Genomic DNA, 20,245 nt, shown 5'->3' on the forward strand with positions numbered 1-20,245 from the left:
TATTACAATTGTTTAAGTGTAATACTCCTCAAAACATGGAAATAAGTCACATTGTGTGCAGTTTATAATAGAGTTAGTGCAATAATAATCTAAAATTAGGTGCTATTGATTTATAACCTTTATTTTTTACTGTTTATTTTATACAGTTTATAATAGCATTATTGCAATAACAGTTGGGTGCTGTTGATATATCTAGTCTTAATTGTTCATTATATTTCATTACTACTGTAAAACTATATGTTTATTAGTTTTTACAATCCACTGGAACAGTATACATTTTCACCATTATTGTCAAATCACCCCCTTATTAGAGATATTAACCCTTTTCAGGGTCCGTGCCATAGTTCTACGGCTTTGAGTTGTGGGTCCAAACCACAGAACTACGCCAAGATTCTAGCGGCATCAAATTTAGCTCAAGAAGGCTGGTAGGCCTACATCTATGAGAATGGGTCTGGGTGGTCACTGTGCGCGCTATAGAAAAAATCTGGACGCCCGCATGGCATTGTGGGAACGCCACCAAAGTGGCTTTGTTCACCATGCCTGGCGGCAAGGAAGCTCTCACTCCCCGGGCGAATTCTGACTCTCCTCTTCCCAACTTATAGTTCTAAGTGGAAGTGGATCTGAAGAGGAATTCTATGGTTTTGAACCATATGGTACAATGGTACCTTATAATACAATGGTATCATATGGTACAATGTACAATATGGTACATTGTACCATATGGTACAGGGTACAAGGACCCTAATGGAAATAAGTCTGTCTGACTTTTTTTGGTTATCCTAGGTCACCAAACATGCTGCTATGTATGATAATCTATGTAACTTTGTTTGTGTATACCTAAATAAACTTATTTATGATGCCACATATGCTTGTAAGTTTATTCAAGTGTACACAAATACAGTTACATACATTATCATACATTGCAGCATATGTATAAAATCCTAGGATAACCCAAAAAAGTCCGGGTAACTTATTTCCATAGGGAACCTTGTATCTGTACCATATGGTGCCCTGTACCATATGGTGCCCTGTACCATATGGTGCCCTGTACCATATGGTGCCCTGTACCATATGGTGCCCTGCACCATATGGTACCCTGCACCATATGGTACCCTGCACCATATGGTACCCTGCACCATATGGTACCCTGTACCATATGGTACCCTGCACCATATGGTACCCTGCACCATATGGTACCCTGCACCATATGGTACCCTGTACAATGTGCTACCCTGCACCATATATCATGTGGGATTCGAACACGTGGATAGGGTAAAGTAATACTCACGTAGGCTGGAAGTACATATAATTACGGATAATGTGGGGAGTGCCCAAACAGCCGTAACCTTGCCTCCTTGCTCACTCTCGTATGACTGACCGCCCACAGTACCCATATGTGAGGGGGTCTTTGAATACTGCTGTGGTCAGCACAATATGAATACAGACAGTGACTCAGGCAGAGACGGTTGGTAGTGAGTCATCTACTGGTACACTGGTTACTGGTAACTGGTTACTACTACTGAGAGCTCGGCGACGCTAACGTATGTCGTCCCGACATACAACTAATACAAACTAGAGATGGCAGGTATACGGCTTGGGCTGATTCTATACAATGTCAAAGTACACAACAATTAAACATTATAACATACATAAGTAGAACATTGGAATGGAAGCTTACGTAACTGAAACTGTAATGCAATACAAGGTATAATATAGCACAACTCATCGAATGAAACTCAACGTTGGGATTACACAGTGGAAGTGATAAAAAAAATTTGATCGATCGATCTGTATTCATGTGATCTACGGATTCTGAGGAAGGAATATATACAAAGAAAGAGTGTTTAACCCTTTGACTGTTTCCGACGTATAAATACGTCTTACGAGCCAATGTTTCTGACGTATTTATACGCACAAATTCTAGCGGCTTCAAATCGCGCGCCAAAGGCCTGGTAGGCCTACACGGGAGAGAATGGGTCTCAGTGGTCGGTGTGCACCCTGTGAAAAAAATCTGGGACCTAGCGGTGCATTGTGGGAACGCCATGTTGTCAGTCCATTTTCACCATGCCTCTCGGTAAGAAGTTCCTCACTCCTCGGCGGATTGGAGGTCTTTTGTTCCCAAGTGATAGCTCTAACAGCGATGAAAATGTCAGTGACAGTGAATTCAAGGGTTTTCAAGTGAGTGTTACCGAAAAAAGTGCCCAGGATAATGTAAATAGTGACGAAAACCCAGATGACCCACAACCTTCGACCTCTGGTGCTGTGCCGGCTTGTTCACATTCACCTTCGCCTGTACCAGGACGAAAGAGGAAACTATTTGGTCGTGTACAACACCCTGATGATAGCAGTGATAGTGATAGTGATTTCAAGGTCATTGAAAGCAGTTCTAGTGACAGTGAGAGTGAATATTCCCCAGTGAAGCGCCAGTATGTACGACGTAGCATGCGGTCTGGTAGTGTTTCATATGTTGTTCCAAGGGGAAGGAGAAACTCTGGGAGCACATCCCGTGGCCCAACACCACGACCTGATAGTGAAGATGACGATATTGTAACGATGGGTATGAATGGTGACAGTGAGGGAGGAGGCAGTGGTGGTGATAGTGAGGGTGGCACGGCCCATGTGGCACCATCACCGGGCCACGCTACTAGCCACGCGGCTGACTCAGCAGAACAACCAGCCTCACCCTACCCCACACTGCCACAACCTGCACCACCACAACCTGCACAGCCACAACCACGGTACAATATCCAGACCCCACCAGCAGACCGCATCTGGGATTGGCAGGACGGTGACGAGTTTGTTCCCAGTCCCCATGACTTTGATGAAACACAAAGTGGAATAAAGCCATCTTGTCCACTTGGGAACAATGCCAGTGAACTGGACTGCTTTGAGTTATTCTTCGATGAACCCCTGATGGACATCATTGTCAGGGAAACCAACACATACTGTGAATACACCATGGCAAATACAATTCTCTCACCAAAATCACGGCTACACAAGTGGAAGGAGACAACTGTGGCAGAGATGTACCTGTTTTTTGCCACAATAATGCTTATGCCACATGTGTATAAGCACACTGTCACCACATACTGGACAACAGATCGCCTGATTTCAACTCCAGGTTTTAGTGACATTATAGGTGTCAATCGTTTCCTGATACTGTTGCGTATGTTACACTTTTCAGACAAAACCAGGCCTGACAGAAGCGACAGGTTATATAAGATAAGAAATGTGTTTATGTACCTGAAACAAAAGTGCTGCATGTATTTTTATCCCTTCAGGAAGCTTGTTATTGATGAGTCCTTGATTTTATTCAAAGGAAGACTCTCATTCAAGCAATATATACCAAGCAAGAGGAAACGCTTTGGTATAAAGCTATTTGTACTGTGTGATTGCAGAAGTGGTCTTGTTTTAGATATTATTGTGTACACTGGCAGTAATACTTTGAGAGATACCATGAAGTTATTGGGTATCTCTGGTGATGTGGTTCGAACAATGATGGAACCATATCTTGGTAAGGGGCATATGTTATTTACTGATAACTGGTACACAAGCCCCTTACTCAGTGATTTCTTGCGAGTGAACTTGACAGACGTGTGTGGCACAGTGCGTGGTAATCGCAAACATATGCCAAGGTTCGACGCTGGCACTCGCAGAGGTGAGGTGCAAGCCTTTGCTGCCAATGACATCATGGCATTTCGGTGGCATGACAAACGTGATGTCACATTGTTGACATCAGTTCACACAAACGAAATGGTACCCAGTGGCAGGGACAACAGAGAGACCAATGAACCCATTCTAAAGCCTGCAGCTGTCATGGACTACAACCTCAATATGCGCTTAGTGGACAAATGTGACATGCAGATTGGGTTTGCAGACTGTGTACGCAAGAGTTATAAGTGGTATATCAAACTTTTTTTCCATCTTGTTGATATCTCTATGCTAAATGCTTATAACATATACAAGTTGAAGACCAACAAAACACCAAAATATGGTGAATTTTGCCTGTCAGTAATCAGACAAATAATTGCAAAGTACAAAGGAGCAACTCCTGCAATAGACCAGCGCCCACAGACGTCATCTCGTTTGAGGCCTGGTGATCACTACCCCATACAACTGCCTCCTACTACTGCCAAGAAAAATGCTCAGAAGAGGTGTTATGTATGTATGCATACCACAAAACGCCCACAAACACGCAGAGACACTCGTTTTATGTGTGAGGAGTGTGAAGTGCCCCTCTGCATATACCCATGTTTCAAAGAGTTCCACAAGCTGCAGCAGTTCTAGGAACGTGCTTAGTGACTGTACATATGTATATATATTATGGAACAATAGTAATAAACATTGTTTTGTATTGTTTGTTTGTGTAAACAAAGTGTATACACAAACTAATAGTGATAAAGTTTGTTCTGTTATTGTGTTGTAAATAATGAGTGTATATTTGAACAATGCACCTTACATTGGTCTCACAGGCCACATAAGTTACCTGGAAAAGAAAAATATTGAAAAATGCAAGAAACCTTTGAATTAGAGTAAATAAAAGAATACCGGGTGGGCGGCAGTCGCCGCTGTTGCCATACGCACGTCGATTTCTGCAAACTTTGCGGCTCTATATCTCGGTAAGTACTGATGGCAAAAAATTTTTTTTAGGCTTAAAACACTAGTAAAAATATTCCTAACATTTTCATAAGAAAAAATAATTTTTTTTTTTTTCGAATATTTGGCGACATAGAATGACAGTTTCAGAGAGGGCCCTGAAACAGTCAAAGGGTTAACAGAAAGGCAGATTCGGTGCACTCAAATCTAGACTGTTAACTCTCAGAACTCGAAGAGAACGTGAACACAAAAAAAAAAATTCTTGAATACTGATAAGTTGATACTGTAATTATTCATCTATACAGGTTATTTACATTTAACCCCAACTCTGCTAGGGTAAGATTGACATACGCAGAATGGGTGTCACCTCTGGGAGGATCAAACTCTGTAGCACTGGCTAACTCATGCTGTATTTGAGGCAAATCTGAATTGGAAGTTACAAATGATACTTGAGGATTTCTCAATACCTGTCGTGTACGTAGGGAATAACGACATTCAGGTTGATCGTCTGACTGAGTATCAGAGGAAGAGAGTACAGGATCAGGAGGATTGTTAGAGTCTGTCACATTAGTCTGGGTTGGAACATCATTATCATCACATACTAACTTCATATGATTTAAATGCGATTCTTTATACTGACCAGTACTAATCTCTCTAACCTTATACTTATTACCAGTGATATGTTCAACTACTCGATAAGGACCAACAAACTTTTGATCAAGCTTTGGCATTGCAGACGTTTTGTTAAAGTTAGTCAGCATAACTCTCGAACCGACTTTGATTTTGGATGGCTTTGCTCGAGTGTTTGCGACTCTTGTAAATTCTGCTGTTGATTTATGAAGTGTTTCACGGATTCTTCTAAAAACACTTTGAGCTAAGCTGGTACGAGTTGCTATGAAATCATCAGGGTTGTAATTTGGTTTCCGATTAGAATATAACAACTCATAAGGCAAACGTTTATCTACACCGTACAATGCATAATGTGGAGTGTCACCTATAGAAACATTGTAAGCAGAATTTATAGCACACTGCACGTCAGGTATAACTTCATCCCAAGTTTCACTGTTGGGATTGATAGTGGCTCTCAAGACATCAAGTACTTTCTTATTGGTTCGTTCCGCTAACCCATTGCTGGCAGGATGATGAGGAACAATGGTGGATTTAGAGATTTTGTACAAGGTGCACAAATTTTCAAGAATCTCATTACAGAATTCACCTCCATTATCTGTTACTAGGGACTTAGGGGTGGTATGCCTGCAGACAATGCGTTCTTTAAACGCTTTAGCTACTGTCTCGGCAGTCTTATCTGCAATAGGAACTAACTCACAATATCTGGTGAAATGGTCTACCATAACACACAGATGTTTGTTGCCATGGAGGGAACATTGGAAATTAGTTAACAAATCTAGCGCAACTCTTTCCCACGGTTCGCTAGTAGTTGGATATACTTGGATTGGATTAGGACCATTAGCATTACCTTTATGTTGCATGCAGACACTACATTTCTTAACATACTCAGAAATATCAGTTGCCATACGAGGCCAAAAGTATTTCAATCTGGCTTGTTTTACTGAACGATCCATACCAGGGTGTGCAACACCTGGTACATCGTGAACTAGCTGTAAGGCTACATTCACTAGTGACTGTGGAATTACTAACTGGTATACTCTTCTGCTAGGAGTACCCAACTCGGCTGTTCGATACAGTAATTCTTGGTTCATGACAAAGTCACTGATGGGTGCTGGTGGCTTCACAGTCAGAATAAGATCTTCCTGGAGCAGGAATCGAATCACACCAGACCACATGGGATCTGTTCGTTGAGCATTATTGCAATAACAGTTGGGTGCTGTTGATATATCTAGTCTTAATTGTTCATTATATTTCATTACTACTGTAAAACTATGTGTTTATTAGTTTTTACAATCCACTGGAACAGTATACATTTTCACCATTATTGTCAAATCACCCCCTTATTAGAGATATTAACCCTTTTCAGGGTCCGTGCCATAGTTCTACGGCTTTGAGTTGTGGGTCCAAACCACAGAACTATGCCAAGATTCTAGCGGCATCAAATTTAGCTCAAGAAGGCTGGTAGGCCTACATCTATGAGAATGGGTCTGGGTGGTCAGTGTGTGCGCTATAGAAAAAATCTGGACGCCCGCATGGCATTGTGGGAACGCCACCAAAGTGGCTTTGTTCACCATGCCTGGCGGCAAGGAAGCTCTCACTCCCCGGGCGAATTCTGACTCTCCTCTTCCCAACTTATAGTTCTAAGTGGAAGTGGATCTGAAGAGGAATTCTATGGTTTTGAACCATATGGTACAATGGTACCTTATAATACAATGGTATCATATGGTACAATGTACAATATGGTACATTGTACCATATGGTACAGGGTACAAGGACCCTAATGGAAATAAGTCTGTCTGACTTTTTTTGGTTATCCTAGGTCACCAAACATGCTGCTATGTATGATAATCTATGTAACTTTGTTTGTGTATACCTAAATAAACTTATTTATGATGCCACATATGCTTGTAAGTTTATTCAAGTGTACACAAATACAGTTACATACATTATCATACATTGCAGCATATGTATAAAATCCTAGGATAACCCAAAAAAGTCTGGGTAACTTATTTCCATAGGGAACCTTGTATCTGTACCATATGGTGCCCTGTACCATATGGTGCCCTGTACCATATGGTGCCCTGTACCATATGGTACCCTGCACCATATGGTACCCTGCACCATATGGTACACTGCACCATATGGTACCCTGCACCATATGGTACCCTGTACCATATGGTACCCTGCACCATATGGTACCCTGTACAATGTGCTACCCTGCACCATATGGTATTTTGTACCATATGGTATCCTGTACCTTATAGTACCCTGTACCGTATGGTACCCTGAGTTTACGGAATTTGGTTATTGTGTGGTTTACATGTAGTAAAATAATTACAGAGTGTACCACTAGAACACCTAGCATGGCTAGGCATTTCGGGCAGACTTAGATTAAATCTTAAGTTTAAAATATTACAAAATTATGAGGGAAGTTGGTATTATGGCTAAGTGACTAAATACTAGTTTGTGAGTTTAGCAATGTGAATGCTTTTGTTTTGGCACTATACATAGTTTCAGTATTGGAGTATCACAGGCCAACTTATGACTAGTTAAGATTCATTATTTTAAGATTGAGATTGGTATTTCTGTTTATGGTCAAATGGGTGAGTGAGTGCAAGTGTGAACCACCTGGTGGTATTCGTGTAATTAGTTGACAGGGTGTATCAGGGAGATAAGATGTTTTCTGATGGTAGTTTTGAAGGTGATGAATGTGTCTGCAGTTCTAGAGTTTTCAGGTAGGGTGTTCCAGATTTTAGGGCCTTTGACATACATTAAATTTTTGTAAAGGTTTAGTCGGACACGGGGAATGTCATAGAGATGTTTGTGTCTGGTGTTATGCCTGTGGGTTCTGTCACAACTATCAAGAAAGCATTTTAGGTCAAGGTTAATATTGGAATTTAAGGTCCTGTAGATGTAGATTGCACAGTAGTAAGTGTGGATGTACTGAACAGGGAGTAAGTTTAGATCTATGAAGAGTGGGGGGGATGGGGGTGTTGCCAGGGATGGGATTTAGTGATTATTCTTACTGCGGCTTTTTGTTGGGTTATTATTGGTTTTAGGTGTGTTGCTGCAGTTGAACCCCAAGCACACCAAACCAAGCACAGATAGCATAGGTGAGGTATGGATATATAAGTGAATGGTATAGTGTGAGAAGGGCAGTTTGCGGCACGTAGTATCATATCTTGGAGAGGATCCCAACCGTTTTGGATACTTTTTTGGTTGTGTGTTGGATATGGGTGCTGAAATTCAGGTTGTTGTCGAGGTATAGGCCTAGGAATTTGCCCTCATTATGTCTGGCAATTAGAGTGTTGTCGATCTTAATGTTAATTTGCGCATCTCCTGCTTTGCTACCAAACATAATATAGTAGGTTTTGTCAGTGTTAAGCATAAGTTTATTGGCTGTCATCCAAGTCGATATTTTGATCAGCTCCTCGTTAACAATGGTGTTGAGGGTGACAAGATTAGGGTGAGAGATGACATAAGTCGTATTGTCAGCAAAGAGAATAGGGTTCAGGTGTTGAGATATGTTTGGAAGATCATTGATGTATATGAGGAAGAGCAGGGGACCAAGGACACTTCCCTGTGGAACTCCAGTATCAAGTGGCCGTGTTGTTGATGCTGTGTCTTTAATGGTGACATACTGATACCTATTAGTAAGGTAAGATATGAAATATGCAAGCGCATGGCCTCTTATACCATAATGGTCAAGTTTGTGGAGTAGGATGCTGTGGTCTACTGTCAAAAGCTTTTCTTAGGTCAATGAAAATTCCTAGTGGATATTCCTTATTTTCCAATGCTGTGTAAAGCAGATCTAGCATTTTTATGATTGCATCGTTAGTGCTTTTATTTTTCCTGAATCCAAATTGGAAGGGGTTGAGTATGTTTTGTGCCGTTATAAATGAATATAGTCTCCTGTGCATAAGTTTCTCAAAGATTTTGGATAGCAATGGTAAGTTTGATATTGGCCTATAGTTGTTTAAATCTGTAGGGTCACCACCTTTATGTATTGGTGTAACCCTTGCAGTCTTGAGTAGTTTCGGGAAGGTGCTAGTTTCTAGTGACTTGTTAAAAAGTAATGAGATAGCATGCGAGAGGACATGGGCCGCTCGCTTGTACAATAATGGTGGGACACGAGACAGATTCCCTGAGTTATTTTTAAGTGACTTTATAATCTCGGTGACTTCCGTGGGCTCAGTTGGTGCAAGATAGAAGGAATTTGGGAAATTCCCATCTATGTAGTCCCCGGCATGGGCATTGGTACGTGGGATTTTATTGGCGAGATTAGATCCTATGGTTGAGAAGAAGTCATTTATCTTGTTAGCTGTGTCAGTGGGATGCAGTGGAGTTTCGTTAGGTTTAGTTAGGACAATATTCTTGTTTTTTTCAGTTTGTGGGTCCCTAGAATCTGAGAGAGTGTTTTCCAGGTCTTTTTTTATATCTCCTCTTGTGTCAGTGAATCTATTGGAGTAGTATAGTTGTTTGGCTTTCTTTATTGCTTTGGTGAGGACTGATGAATATTGTTTAAGAATATCTTTGTGTATTAAGCCCTGTCTATATTGCTTTTCATATTGGTGTTTCTTATCAGTGGATTTCAGAATGGTGCTGGTTAGCCATGGGCAACCAAGCCGTTTGTTTGTGATCTGTTTCGTTTTTATAGGACAATGTTTGTTGTATAGTCTAAGTAATTTGTTAAGAAAAATGTCTGTCCAGTCATCAGTACCATTGGCCTTGGAGAATTCTGTAGGCCAGTCAACAGTCTCTAGGTCAGCTGTGAACTTCCTTATTGAGGCCTCATCATGGAGTCTAAATGAAACTTTGTTGTATTCAAGTGGTGGTTTACTAATGTTTGTCAAGAGGAAGGTAGGGTAGTGGTCTGTAGTGCTATCTGTGATTATCCCAGATTTAAGGGGGGCTAGTATGTTGGTCCATATGTGGTCTATTGTGGTTGCACTTGTTTCAGTGAGCCTGGTTGGTTTAGTTATTGTTGGTATGAGAAGTGTGTTGTTCATATTGTTGATGAAATCAGTTACAGGCTGATCATCTAGTAGGCCAAGGTTGATGTTGAAGTCTCCAGCTAAGAGAAGGTGGTGCTTATTCATTTGTCTGTTTGTTATTAGTGCCTTTAATTTCTCACTGAAATTTGGGATGTTTGTGTGGGGTATCCGGTAAATGGCACCGATTGTTATAGGCGTCTTAAGGTTTTTTACAGTAAAATTAGCAAAAATGTATTCTCCATATTCATCACTAAAGCAAGTGGTGCTAATGCAAGATAATTGGTTAGAGTAATAGATTGCAATACCACCCCCAACTTGGTATGGTCTGCAGTTGTGGATTGCTGTATATCCTGGTAGAGGGTAGATATCTATAGTGCCCTGCTTAAGCCAGGTCTCAGTAAGAATAATACAGGAGAAGGGTGTCTTTAGTGATTCAAGGAGTGCCAGGAGGTCATCATAGTGTTTGCTTAAGGACCTGATGTTGTAGTTAAGTACTGATAGACTTTTAGCATTGTTTAGGATAGTGCTGGCTTGCGATGCTGTGTAGTAAAGGCAATTACTTTCCAATAGGTTTTGATTGTGTGTCAGATTATGGAGGTTTAGATCAGGGTCAACGTGATCAATCATCTTCTAGGTTTAAATTATGGTTATTTATATCCTGAGTTGTGTGTTGAGTTCTAGTACTGATATCTGTAGTGGTGGGAAGTTTGGACAAGTATATAGCTAAAGCATTTTGGTCATATAGAGTATAGTCACTAATACACATAATGGAGTTGGTGTTGTCTATGTGTTGTGCTGGAATGAGCTAAAGTACAACTAGGTATAAACTAATAATATAAAAATACAATTTAAAAATAGCACAAGACTCTCACTTGTAATTGCACTAAGGTCTAATATAATGATTTTGGTATAGTCTATGTATTGAGCTAGAATGAGCTATAGTACAACTAGGTTCAATCTAATACAGTGGACCCCCGCATAGCGACTTTAATCCGTGCAAGAGGGCTGATTGTTATGCGAAATGTTCGGTATGCGAATGAATTTTCCCCATAAGAAATAATGGAAATCAAATTAATCCGTGCAAGACACCCAAAAGTATGAAAAAAAAATTTTACCACATGAAATATACATTTTCCTACACACAAAGAGAAGGATACATGCACAATAGTAGAGCAGTACATGCACAATATATATTGTGCATGTACTACTCTACTAAATGAAGAATAAATGACACTTACCTTTATTGAAGATGCAGCAATGACTGATGAGACACTGTGTCCTGGGAGTGCCTTTTCCTCCTGAGTACTGTAGGTCCTGTTTGGCATTTTCTTCCAGAACAGGCCTTATCACACTGTGTATGCCACTACGATTCTTAAATCGCTCAAACCAACCTTTGCTGGCTTTAAATTCACCAATATGAGCACTAGTTCCAGGCATTTTTCCCTGTTCACCTGGGTGTTAGTCGACTGGTGTGGGTTGCATCCTGGGAGACAAGATTAAGGACCCCAATGGAAATAAGTTAGACAGTCTTCGATGACACTGACTTTTTTGGGTTATCCTGGGTGGCAAATCCTCTGGGGTTAATTGTTTCTTGGTATTCTCAATAAGCCACACCAACAACGGTGCTACAGCAGCAGCAGCAGCTGACGGTGGTACAGCAGCAACAGACGATGCTACAGCAGCAACAGACGATGCTACAGCAGCAACAGACGATGCTACAGCAGCAGCAGACGATGCTACAGCAGCAGCAGACGATGCTACAGCAGCAGCAGACGATGCTACAGCAGCAGCAGACGATGCTACAGCAGCAGCAGACGATGCTACAGCAGCAGCAGACGATGCTACAGCAGCAGCAGATGGTACTACAGCAGCAGCAGCAGCTGACGGTGGTACAACAGCAGCAGCAGCTGACAGTGCAGCAGCAGCTGACAGTGCAGCAGCAGCTGATGGTGGTACAGCAGCAGCAGCAGCAGCTGTACCACCAATAGTAGCGATGGTTGATTGGGGTTTATTATACAACCTGGCCAGCTCGGAGACATGCACTCCACTTTCATACTTATCAATGATCTTTTTCTTCATCTCTATAGTAATTCTCACCTTTATTGCTGTAGGGTTGGCACTAGAAGCTTTCTTGGGGCCCATGGTCACTTTTTTTCCAGAAAAAATCACCAAAAACACTGTAATAATACGAAATGTTCCGATTGTATGCTTGGATGTTACCGCGGAGGCTGGCTGGTAAACAATGCCACCGGCGGAAGATGTGAGCGTGGCTCAGGCCGCACATTGGACGCGTCTCGGACGAAGAGCGGTGAGCGGGTTTTTGGGCGGTATGCGAGGCAAAATTTTTGTGAAAAAAGCGAGCGGTATGCGGATTGTATGGTATGCGATGCGTGCGGTATGCGGGGGTCCACTGTAATATAAAAATACAAATTAAAAATAGCATCAGACTCTCACTAGTAATTGCACTATGGTCTAATATAATGAATCTGGTATTGAGCTAGAATGAGCTATAATGATATAAAAAAGGCACAAGACTCTCAATTGTAATTGCACTAAGGTGTTATATAAGTTGTTTACAAGAATTAGAGTATAATTAGATTTAAATTGACAAGATAAAATACACAAGTTTAGGTAGCAAAAGAATAAAAAAAAAATAGAAAAAAAAATATATGAGGTAGTTGGTACTAGTTAGCAAAAGATAGTTAAGGGCCTTGAACAATAATATAATTGAAATATACACTAATTGCACACACAATATAGTCATTATGATATGAAAACAATCTTAGAGTAGGACTTATAATATTAACTTATAAAAATACAAATTGAAATGGTACTTGCAATTGCACTTGGGTCTGGTATAGGTTGTTAACAAGATCAAGAGTATATTTAGATTTAAATTGACAAAATAAAATTCACAAATTAAAGTATCAAAAGAATAATAAGTAAAAAATAACAATGTCAATGACTTGGTTATAATATGATAGTAAGATGGTAGACAGGTACACAGGTACAAAGGATAATATAAAGGTTGGAGTTGAATATACAAACTTGAAAATTTGGCAACAAAATGTTATGAAAAGTATAAAATAATGATTAATGTATAAAAGTAAAATTGACTGGTAGTAAATATGGTGTTTAATTAAATTTTAGTAAGTAATAATGATTACAAAAAAAGTGAAAAAGTAATGTTTATTTCATTCAACATTGCACTGGTAGTTATACTAGAGGTTATTTGGCAGTACAAGGTAATTAAGAGTACTCTAAGATAGTAAATGTGGTATTAAAACAGGTTAAGGTAATTAGACAAGTAATGGTTATTAAATGATGTCAAAAATGTTAAGAGCAAATTGTATTGATAGTAAAAATGGTAATTATTAATTTTAGTAAGTAATATCAATTTATATGGTACCATTGCACCCTATGGTACATAGTACCATATGGTATATTGCACCATATGGTCCATTTTACCATATGGTACCATTACACCCTATGGTACATTGCACCCTATGGTACATTGCACCCTATGGTACATTGTACCATATGGTACCATTGCACCCTCTGGTACCATTGCACCCTATGGTACCATTGTAGTATATGGTACTGTTGTATTCAGCACAACCTCACTAATATTTTCATCATTATTTTGTTTACAATAAATTTGTAAACAAGTATTGTAAGCAATATAATGATTAATTAGTGCAGTTATTGTGTTGAATACAATGAGTGTACATTTATTCATTATACGTTATATTGGTCTCACAGGCCACAAAAGTTACTGGAAAAAAATATTAGAAAAGAAAAGAACAAAGTAACAAAAACCTAAAATAAAATAATGAGACTTTGCAAAAGTCGCAGATGTTGCCACCAAAAAGTCATTGAGGGTCAGCTCCACGCCTCTATAACTTGGTAACTATTGATTGAAAAAAAAATATTTTTTTGTTTTATTACCTACACAAAATTATTATCTTTAACCCTTTCAGGGTCCAGAGGCAAAATTTCAATGGGTGCCCCAGTGTCCAAGAAATTTTGAAAAAAAAAAAAAAAAATTTCTTACAGAATTCAAGATAATAATTTTGTGAAGGTAAAACAAAAAAAAAAAGTTTCTGATCAGTACTTACCGAGATATAGAGGCATGAAGTTGACCCAAAATGACTGGGTGGCGGCAACATCAGCGACTTCTGCAAAATCGCATTTCTTTATTTTACTTTTTTATACTTTTTTCTTTTCTAATTTTTTTCTTTTTCTAATAACATTTGTGGTTTGTGTGACCAATACTGTATATAATGTATATATATACACTCACTGTATTGAACACAGTAACCGCATTAAAGTTATTATTGTAACATTGTTTACCAGTATTGTTTATAACAATAAACATGCACAAATGTTGTATAATACTAATGTTCTATTATATATTTACGTATGTACAGTCACTGGACATGTTTCTAGAACTGCTGCAGCTTGTGGAAGTCCTTGAAACAAGGTATCGTGCACGAAGGTGCCTTACATCCCTCGCACATAAACCGAGTGTCTTTGCATCTTTGTTCCCGTTGTTTTATTTGTGCACAGACAACACATCTCTTCTGAGCCCATTTCTTCTTAGTTGAAGGAAGCTATATTAGGAAGTGATCACCTTCCCTCCTCAAATGCTTGGGTATTTCCTGAGGAGTTTGAGGACGATTTTCTATAGCAGGTGTTACCTGATACAGTGGACCCCCGCATAACGATCACCTCCGAATGCGACCAATTATGTAAGTGTATTTATGTAAGTGCGTTTGTACGTGTATGTTTGGGGGTCTGAAATGGACTAATCTACTTCACAATATTCCTTATGGGAACAAATTCGGTCAGTACTGGCACCTGAACATACTTCTGGAGTGAAAAAATATCGTTAACCGGGGGTCCACTGTACTTTATTATGAGTTGTCTGAGAACAGACAAGCAAAATTCACCATATGGTGGTCTGTTGCTGGTCTTTATTTGGTACATATTATTTGCATTGAGCATTGAAATGTCCATGAGATGGAAGAAAAGCTTCATGTACCACTTGTAACTCTTATGAACACAATTGACAAAGCCAATCTGCATGTCACATTTGTCAACCAAATGCATATTTTGTGTATAATCAATCACTGTTACTGGTTTTTGAATACATTCATTAGTCATTCTATCAACTTTGCAACTGTCTTTCATTTTGTTAGGGTGAATGGTTGTCAACAATGTGACATCTCGTTTGTCATGCCACTGTAATGCCATGATGTCATTGGCAGTAAACCCCTGCACCTCACCAGCACGAGTGCCTGCATTGAACCTGGGCATATGTTTACGATTAGAATGCACTGTGCCACACACATCTGTCATGTTCACTCGCAAGAAATCACTGAGTAAAGGGCTTGTGTACCAGTTAACAGTATATAATATACATGTATGCCCTGTACCAAGATAAGGTGCCATCATGTTTCTCACTATGTCACCTGAGATACCCAATAACATCCTGGTATCTTTCAATGTTTTACTTTTCGTGTATACAGTAATATCCAATACCAGGCAACTGTCACAGTCGCAGTCACAGTCACAGAGTACAAACAGTTTTATACCAAAGCGTTTCCTCTTGCTCGGTATATACTGCTTGAACGAGAGTCTACCTTTGAACAAAATCAAAGACTGGTCAGTTACGAAATTCTTGAATGGATAAAAGTACATGTTGAACTTTTGTTTCAGGTACATAAAAACCTCTCTAATCTTGTATAACCTGTTACTTCTGTCAGGTCTGGTTTTGTCAGAGAAGTGCAACATACGTAACAGTAAGATAAACCTGTTCACTGGGATGATTTGACTGAAGACCGGGGTAGAAATTAGCCAATCTGTGGACCAGTATGATTTTATATTATGCTTATAGATATGAGGCATGAGCATTATTGTTGCAGAAAGCAAATACATTTAAGCCACAGTTGTCTCTTTCCACCGGTGTAGTCTTGGCTGTGGTGATATGATCGTATTTGCCATTGTGTACTCAAAATACTTGTTACTTTCCCTGACAATAATTTCCATCAAGGGCTGGTCAAAGAATAGTTCAAAGAATTTCAGTTCATTTGCAGTGTTTCCAAGGGAACAAGCTGGTAGGATTCCACTTTGAGAGTCATCAAACTGATGGGGTTGAACATTAAAATGGTATAAAATACCGACAGGTTGTTAGGTAAGACACATATGCAACAGTTAGGTATCTTTATTTCGAAACGTTTCGCCTACACAGTAGGCTTCTTCAGTCGAGTACAGAAAAGTTGATAGAAGCAGAAGAGACTTGAAGACGATGTAATCAGTCCATCACCCTTAAAGTTTTGAGGTGGTCAGTCCCTCAGTCTGGAGAAGAGCATTGTTCCATAGTCTGAAACAATATGGAGTTGAAGTGACAGGATGGAGCCTTATATAGCGCCAGGAGGTGAGACATAGGTCACTATTAGAGGTAAGAACGCAGAAGTTGGGAGGTCAGGTCCCTCTCAAATCCAGCCATTCTCACTAGTAGAGGTTGTCGAAGTTGATTGCAGGTCTGTACCGAGATACCCTTGTGTTGCAGTGTCTGACAGATTGAACATTAAAATGGTATAAAATACTGACAGGTTGTTAGGTAAGACCTGACCTCCCAACTTCTGCGTTCTTACCTCTAATAGTGACCTACGTCTCACCTCCTGGCGCTATATAAGGCTCCATCCTGTCACTTCAACTCCATATTGTTTCAGACTATGGAACAATGCTCTTCTCCAGACTGAGGGACCGACCACCTCAAAACTTTAAGGGTGATGGACTGATTACATCGTCTTCAAGTCTCTTCTGCTTCTATCAACTTTTCTGTACTCGACTGGAGAAGCCTACTGTGTAGGCGAAACGTTTTGAAATAAAGATATCTAACTGTTGCATATGTGTCTTACCTAACAAACTGATGGGGATTGGGAACAAAATTGGGATTTTGCTGCCAATCCCAGATACGGTTTGCTAGTGGATACTGGACATCATGAGCTGGTTGTAGTTGTAGTTGTGGTGTGGTGGTGGATGATGCTCCGCTTTGTCCTTGATCTGATGAGTCAGCAGCGTGGGTCCCAGCCTGGCCTGGTGAGCCATGCATGGCCGTGGCACTACCACCACCACTACCACTATCACCACCAATACCACCACTTACTGATGCCTGTAGTCTATCCATGCCAAGTGTAGCCACATCATCCTCACTTTCACTGTCTATTCCTGGTGTAGGGCCATGGGATGTACTCCATCCCCTGGGCACTGCATAGGGAACACTGCCCGAGCGCATGCGGGGGCGTATATACCAACGCTTCACTGGTGAATATGATTTATCACTATCACTACTCGAATGATCATCAAGATCAATAAAATCACAGTCCACATCACTATCATCATTATTACTGAAGTCTGAGGCCTGGCCACGCAAAAATATTAGTTTTCTCTTGCGACGAGGTACAACTGAACGTGACTGAGACATGCCCACACCAGAGGTAGATGGTTGAGGATTGTCAGGATTTTCTGCACTATTTTCAATGTCCTGGCCATTGCTCTCGGTCACTAATCAATCAAAGCCATAGAATTTTTCTTTTCCACTTCTATCAGAGTCAGAACTATCATTTAGGAAGAGGAGAGTCCCAATTTGCCTCAGAGTGAGAGCTGCCTTGCCGCAATGCATGGTGAGCAAAGCTTACTGAAGCAGCGTTCCCACAATGCCATGCGGGTGCCTAGAATTTTTGTTTACAATGCACACACACCACGCAGACTCATTCTCTTAGATGTAGGCCTTCCAGCCTTCTCGCGCTAAATTTGACACTGCTAGAATTTTGGCATGGTTCTATGGTTTGGACCCTCAACGTAAAGCTGTAGATCTACAACACAGACCCTGAAAGGGTTAATTCGATGACGTCTTAATCCGAGGGTAAACTTCAAAGAATGTTTTGAGTTATTTTAACAGTCAAATAACTCTCCCGGTCAAGCTCCCATGTTGTGGTGTTGCCCCTTTTAACTTTGATGGTATGGTTCTCACTACATGTTCTAGTGTAGGGTAGCTTACATAAGGCCTTATAAAGTCTAGGGTAATACTTACATTCATGATTGGTTGTTCTTAGTCTCTGAAATATTTTCACCAACCCTCTCAACAGGTTATTTAAATTATTACAAAAATAGATGTATATTCTAAGATATATACAGGTTTAGCATCTTCATATTCATAACAAGCATGCTGCTCCAGCAATCAAATGGTCCACCTGTCACAATTAGTACTCCTTTCCTCTTGATGACCTTAACCCAATGTGTTGACGCACTGAAATCACCCTGGGTATGCGGGTTATGTTGCTTCAAAGTATAAATCTTACCTCTGGGGCACTCACATCCTGCCCAGAAATAAGAAGGACAAGGAGATCCTACCAGCTTGAAGCCCAAGAAAAAGTGAGGCATAGAGACCAAGCTAGGCTACTCCCATATGCCCATCAAAACAACCAAAAGACTGTCGACATGCACAATTCCCTAGCTACCCCAATAATTTTTTCTCATTATTGCACCTTATTTTACTTTTTGCAAAAAGAAGTACAATTTTATAAACTACTTATTTTAATGTGTGTGTGTGTATCGTACAACCTATTACAGTGGTACCTCGGGATACAAACAGCTCCCAACTCGAACAGTTACGTAAATGTATTCTTTGGGGGTCTGAAACAGATTAATCTAATTTACATTATTCTTTATGGGAACAAATTCGTTCGGTATCAGCACTTGAACAGCCTTCTGGAACAAATGAATTTCATATCCTGAGGTACCACTGTATATTGAAAAAAAACAGGCTTGACTCGGCTGACTCTCAGCCCCAAAGAGTGATCTGCTCTTATAACCATTAGAGCAGTTGTGCCCCCATCAGTTCAATATAATTAGGTATTCCAGAGTAACCGTTACTTAAATACATCGATACATGTTGTCCTATAGCCCCATAACAGTCTGGCAGCAGGGTTAATGTTTGGTATGCCAGGCAGTCCTCTTTTAATCGAATTCAGTCGGGTTGTTGACATCATCAGTTCTCTTTGGTCATTATAAGTCTCACGTATAATGTAGCAGTACTTGCAATTAGGCCATGTTACGACTTAATCTTCACCGTAACAATAGGGGCACAAATAACTCCATTTTTTTTTGTTAGTTTTATTTTATTACCAATCATTTAGCTTCATTGGTAGTATTTGATTAGTGAATTAAAGTAACCACAAGCAATTATAAATGAAATACTGTACAGCAAGAAACCCAATCTTACATTCAAATTCTCATTAACAGAGTATGATACAATAATTTCAATTAATAATCTACTAATCACACCATTTAATTCTTTTAGAAAGGTCTGGGGTAACGAAATAGTTATCTTTCATAAGTGACATGAATTACCAGACTTCAGGAAACTAATGGCAAAGGCAAGACAATAGACTTGATTTAAAGTTTAAGTTTAAGATAGGAGCTTTGGGTTGAAGACCCATACCGAGTCAGAGCTAGGAGCTGACTGACTCACTCAACTACTCCATAGTATGACTTCAGCTCGGCCAGAAGGCGACGCGTGGCGTCAATTCTAGAACCACCAATTGGCCACTACAGTAGTGGTTACACATTCGTAATACCTAACCTAATAATAATATAATATAATACAATATAATATAATACAATACAGTGAGAGTACTTTTGATGATTCATACTGTACCCGATAATAATATATAGTCGAACCTGCTTTATCTAGCTAGTAATAAAGTGGTTCACGATATATTATTATAGAACTTATTTTAACCAGGCCTTTTATTTTTGTATATAATGGAGTGAAGTAGGAGCGCGTAACACCTCCCCCCTCACGACTAACGGTCGCCATTGACTTGTGCTCTCGGTGGTGGGTAGCATCTGTCATAGTAGCAGAGGTTGTAACAGACAGCAGTCCTACATCATCTCCAGTTTTCTCCACAACATAGATGGTCATAAAAGTACCGACTCATACTGTTAAAATAAAG

General features: G+C 39.9%; 1 protein-coding gene across 5 annotated transcripts in view; it reads left to right on the top strand.

Annotated features, from left to right (window-relative positions):
• LOC128706599 (uncharacterized) overlaps positions 1-20,245 on the top strand; it is a 482,754-nt gene that overhangs the window by 256,731 nt on the left and 205,778 nt on the right. The window lies entirely within an intron of this gene.

This window comes from Cherax quadricarinatus, chromosome 3 (assembly GCF_038502225.1).
Source record: "Cherax quadricarinatus isolate ZL_2023a chromosome 3, ASM3850222v1, whole genome shotgun sequence".
Classification (NCBI taxonomy): domain Eukaryota; kingdom Metazoa; phylum Arthropoda; class Malacostraca; order Decapoda; family Parastacidae; genus Cherax; species Cherax quadricarinatus.